Raw genomic sequence first — 5,115 nt, 5'->3', positions numbered from 1 at the left:
CGGGTATTATTGTTAATATTAATGAATTTTTCTTACTTTTCAAAAAAAAAAAACAAATCATAACACGAAACAAACGAAAATGATATAACACTGGATATTCATAATCCTTCAACGTTAAAATTCATCAACTCCTCAACATAAATTATTCTGGCCCTTTGTTTTTTCTTTTGTTTATGTTTTGGAATCATCATCGAGCTAATATTTTACCTTCAACCCAATAATCTTTGAAATCTTTCGTAGCCTCCTTGAAAAAACTAGAAAATTTGTCCGACAAAGGGCCACCAATGGTGCTGCTTTGATGAATTGTCGAAGAAGTCGAAGAACCATCCAAATTAACCAACACATCTTGAGCCACATAGTCAACCGATCCACCAAAACCTTTTTTCATGCCGTTGAGAAGAGATATCCACATCCAAATAGGCCTTTGAGCCTATCTTTACCCCCAACAAAGAAGATCCAAGCCCATGTTTCTTCTGGCCCCAAATCATAATCAGGAAGGGCTGTAGTAGCGGCAAAATGGCCGGACTTCAGGCCCAAACATGATTTATAATTAATGCGATTCCTTGAACATGATCCGCCGGAGAAATCATTTCAACTTTAATTAATCTCACCGACTTTATCTACTCAAAAAAAGATTCGAGAACACATTTATGTCTATCAGTCTATGTAACTTGTAAGTAAGGTAGGTTTGTAAGGCTAGTCACATCGGGGGTTTAAATTTGAGATTAGGATCTGACGATGTAATAGGCTTTTAATAAGCCCAATCATAAATCATCAGGCTCATTTTACATATCTTTTATCTTTCTTTTCTTTTCTTTTCTTTTCTTTTCTTTGTTTTACATCATATAAAGTGAAAGGACACTATCACGTGTCCTTTTGCTAATCACTCTCTGATTAATGGAATTAATTACTCTTAACAATGCTGAAATCACGCCATGTGTCACATAAACATCAGGCAATTAAAAGAAAAACCCTAACACCAGACTATTCGATTATTGTCAAGTTTTGTTTTTTATAATCGATTAACCAATCCTACAGATTAGGGTTGGAGGGTTTTCAACAAATTAGGGTTTGTACGCCACGCATCAGATGAGTCAACAAATTGGTTAATCGATTGCTGGATGGATTATGGTTATGAATCGATTAGGGCTTTATAAAAATGGCCTCGTTCGTACATCATCTCTAACAACATCAAAAGGTATATTAATTTGTATTTGTGTATCAATTTGTATTTAGGTTTTCAAATTGGGTTTTCAATTGAAACTTTTCAAATCAATTTGCAGACCGGTTGTTCATCTTCTTTAATCAAGGTATTATACTTATTTTTGGTAAGTCGTTTTATCCTCAAAATGTTATTTTGTTAACTGTGTGTATGATTTAGCACATAATCAATTGAATCCGGTTTAAGAGATATACAACTTTCATATGAATTGTTTTTTGAAGTTTTAAAAGTAAATATAATAAATTACAGTTGATTGTGTAAAGGTAAGTCAATTAGAAACATACATGTTCATTGTTAGCCCGATGATGCACTAACAGTTTCAAGTTTATGTGATTTTTTATCATTGTTATTAACAATAGTGAATTGCATCAACAATAGTAAATCATCCTGTCTTTTTATGTTGTTCAAAAGATACAACCACCTGGGTATCATCATTTGTCACTTTCTTTTACTTTAAATGTATTATTGTATTATCTTATCATTATTGGTTTATTAGCATGATGGTGATGATGATTGATCGATTCTTTGACCCTGGATCATGAGTTGTTGTTGTAGGTTTTTTTAGGAAAACAAACTTTCTCTTGCACTCCAAGTGTTTGTTTGAATGCTTGAACGAAAAAAAGGGAAAAACAATCTTGCTAATAAATTTAACTATATGTGCATAGCATCTTATTTGCTAAATGTTCTCATGAATTAACATATTTCACTTTACTTTTCAGGCATTAGATAGTCTACTTAACTAATCACAATTTGATGAAATGCGAGATGGTGATGGCAATACAAATAAATATACAGAAAAAAAAAAACTTCATTCATATAAAGGTAATTTTGTTTGTAAATACATATTTTGATCGATAAGTTTTGATTTTTATTTTGTATCTATATATTCTAAATGGCGTATTTTTTTAACCAGTTTGAAAACCAAAATCATTGAAATGTAATGTCTGACTCTGTAATGGTGTTGGCTATGTGGCCTCCCCATGGTTTTCGCGTTTTGTTACTCCCTTTTTCGTTGTTGATTCTATTTTTAGATTGATATGCTATGTGTGTGTTGTTATTATGTGTGCTATGTTGGAGTTTGCTGTCAAGTTGTTGTTGGAGAATTATCGTTTTACACCAATATGACGAAAAGGCAAACCAACAAAAATTTAGAAAGTTCTTCTGTTGTTACTGTAGGTCATGAAGATCTCGTGCCGTTTTCTGTTACCCGTAGACAGTCTCTTAAGAGATAATTCATAGAGCTTTGAGGTCCATCTATGGTAGCCTTGCTTCTGCTGGGACCTCTACCTCAAGCACTGTTCGATTTCGTACATACAAGTGGTACAATAGGTAATATTACTTTGTTTAAACGCTCCTGCCCTGCTATATTGATTGTTACTTTTTTATGCATTTTTTAATGAGATGTGGTTTTATCTATTATATCGTGCACATCGTCGATTGCAGATGCTCAGGTCTGTAATTTCCTAACAACAATCACAACTTCAAGAACAACCACCTACCTAACCATAACACAAAATGAAGCTACTCATTTAGAGCAATCACAAAAGATGGCACTGCAACAACATTCACTTTATTCTGAAACCGCTTATGAACTTCTCGACATAACTTGCGATAAAAATGGTGGATATAGTAGGATATAACAACCCTGAACAAATCACACCTGCTGTTAAACCTTTTGAAAGTAAAACATACATTTTACAATATAACCTCAACAAGCAACCAACAAACGCATACTTCAAGTAACAACTTAAACTCTAACGACAACCTCAGCAAGAGTTTCTACCTATCCAGGTAACACATAGCAAAATCAACATACTACAAAATCAACATACCTCTGCATAATAGAGAGGAGATGTATTAGAGAGGGCTCAAAAAATTCGTTATGTGTTAAAAATAAAGCTGCATTAATCACTGTCAAAGTATTCTCTGAAATGGATCATGGAGATTTCTTGACGTTGGTTGCTTCTGCTAGGTATATAACTCAAAATCATTTTACATATACTGATATACATATATATTATATATACACATATCACACTTGCATAAGAGTGATGTAATTCGTCTCAGGCTAATAGCAAACATCCGATATTAACGGCCATATTGGAGTACGCTCGTCATTTCCATTTCTTTGAGGATCCCAACCTATCCACAGATTCTCAAAATGATGCAACAAAGACTGGGTGGCTTCTTGATACATTGGATTTTTCTGCAATTCCTGGAAGAGGCGTTCATGGTTACATCAACTAGAAACTAATTTTGGTGAGACTCTAATATTCAACCCTAGGAAATATACTTGACCCAGTTATTTATGAATGGACAACCTCCAATTTATTACATATTTTTTTGTTGATAAGTATGAAAAAGGGTCAAATAGGAAGTTAAAAGTCGCCCAAAGTGTATATATATAACATATAGACACTGTTAAATAAGTTATTTGCTCAATTAGCTTGAAAGTTCTACTCATATCTTGCACATTAGCTTTTTGTAGTTTTTATAGAAGTGGGCAAAAGGCTGTTTGGTGACTTTACCTGACCCAATCTGGTCACTTACCAACCTCGCTCGCCCAATTTACCACCTCTACTAAATGCTTCGAAAAGACAAGAAAATTCGTATGTATAAATATATCAATAAGACTTCTGTATGTAAAGCAATAAGTACACACTATGCTCTTGCATTTTTCCAGTACCACCAATGCCGCAACATCATGGTTACGACTATCTTTTGTAATACTACGGATGTACCCTATGTTTATAATTCCTTAAACTTAATATGCAACAATATACTTGTGCTTCTGGTTATTAGTTGCAACAATTTTTTTGGCTGCCTTCTCAACACCATCTCAATGTTGCAGGTCTTTAGTTTGTTTTTGGCTTGCTGTATGCTTTATTATTGGCTTATTGTATGAGGTAAATTTCATGAATATATTGAATGGTATTCTGGGAGTGCATGAGCTCATTCATCTCTAACCATTATACTGTGATCTCTTATACATACATACTTTGTGTAGAAATTATAGATTTTAAAACGATACACGTGTTGGTATGTTCATGGCTTGATAGTTAAAATTTGATAATAGTAAACATATTTTTGATGTCCATGGATTGATGGTAGGTTAATGACATTACATATGGAGATATTGGTTGTTCAAATGCAATGTTCAATGGAATTGCCGTTAATTATATTCTGATGGTTATTCGACATTTCAACAAATAAAATAACATGGATTTCATATGTAAGTTGAAGATTTTATAATAGCTCAAAGTTTACAATTTGATACAGAGTATTATTTAAACTTAACGTCTAACTCTTATGGTCGGATTTGACATTTGATTGGAATTTTCAATGGTATGTATTATTTTACATAACGTTTTACTTTTATAATTAGTGGTGGGGAATTTCTCTTTATCATAATAAAACGTTATATGAGTAAGAACCAACGATAAGAAATTGTGAGAACTGGCGATTGTAAATTGTTGTTATTCATCATATGCAAACTTTTTTGGTCTCTATAAATATACCAAAACTAGATTGTGAAAATGTATATTTACAATTTTCGTGCAACACACGGGCTCATATAGTATGCATATTTTTCAGAATGTAGAAAACAACAATGTTGTTTTTCTATCTTATTGACATGTAGTTGTTTTAATCTAACTATATTAATTTTTATTTTTATAGTTTCATGAAGTACATAAAACTTGGTCATATCATCCAGAATTGTACGTACACATATATATTTATGTTTTTGAACAATTTCATATTTCGTGTTTAAATTTTAGGTGACATAACATTTTTGCATTTAGACTTTTTTTGACTAAGAGTCACCGTGCAACGCACGAGCTCTTAAAAACCAGTAGTCATAACATTTAGAAGAGGACTATGACATTTTAATT

General features: G+C 32.5%; 1 long non-coding RNA gene across 2 annotated transcripts; it reads left to right on the top strand.

The window, feature by feature from the left end:
- Positions 1-1,000: 1,000 nt before the first annotated feature.
- On the top strand, positions 1,001-4,199 carry LOC139879925 (uncharacterized). Of its 2 annotated transcripts, XR_011770762.1 has the most exons (6): positions 1,001-1,198; positions 1,284-1,310; positions 2,399-2,551; positions 2,666-3,194; positions 3,290-3,481; positions 4,074-4,199. It is a non-coding gene; the product is annotated as an uncharacterized lncRNA (long non-coding RNA). The 2 variants fall into 2 exon arrangements; XR_011770756.1 differs by lacking the exon at positions 4,074-4,199 and having other exon boundaries at positions 3,290-4,054.
- Positions 4,200-5,115: the final 916 nt, after the last annotated feature.

This window comes from Rutidosis leptorrhynchoides, chromosome 1 (genome assembly GCF_046630445.1).
Source record: "Rutidosis leptorrhynchoides isolate AG116_Rl617_1_P2 chromosome 1, CSIRO_AGI_Rlap_v1, whole genome shotgun sequence".
In the NCBI taxonomy this organism is placed as follows: domain Eukaryota; kingdom Viridiplantae; phylum Streptophyta; class Magnoliopsida; order Asterales; family Asteraceae; genus Rutidosis; species Rutidosis leptorrhynchoides.
The sequence above is the reverse complement of the archived record's forward strand: the minus strand, read 5'-3'. Positions and strand labels throughout refer to the sequence as shown.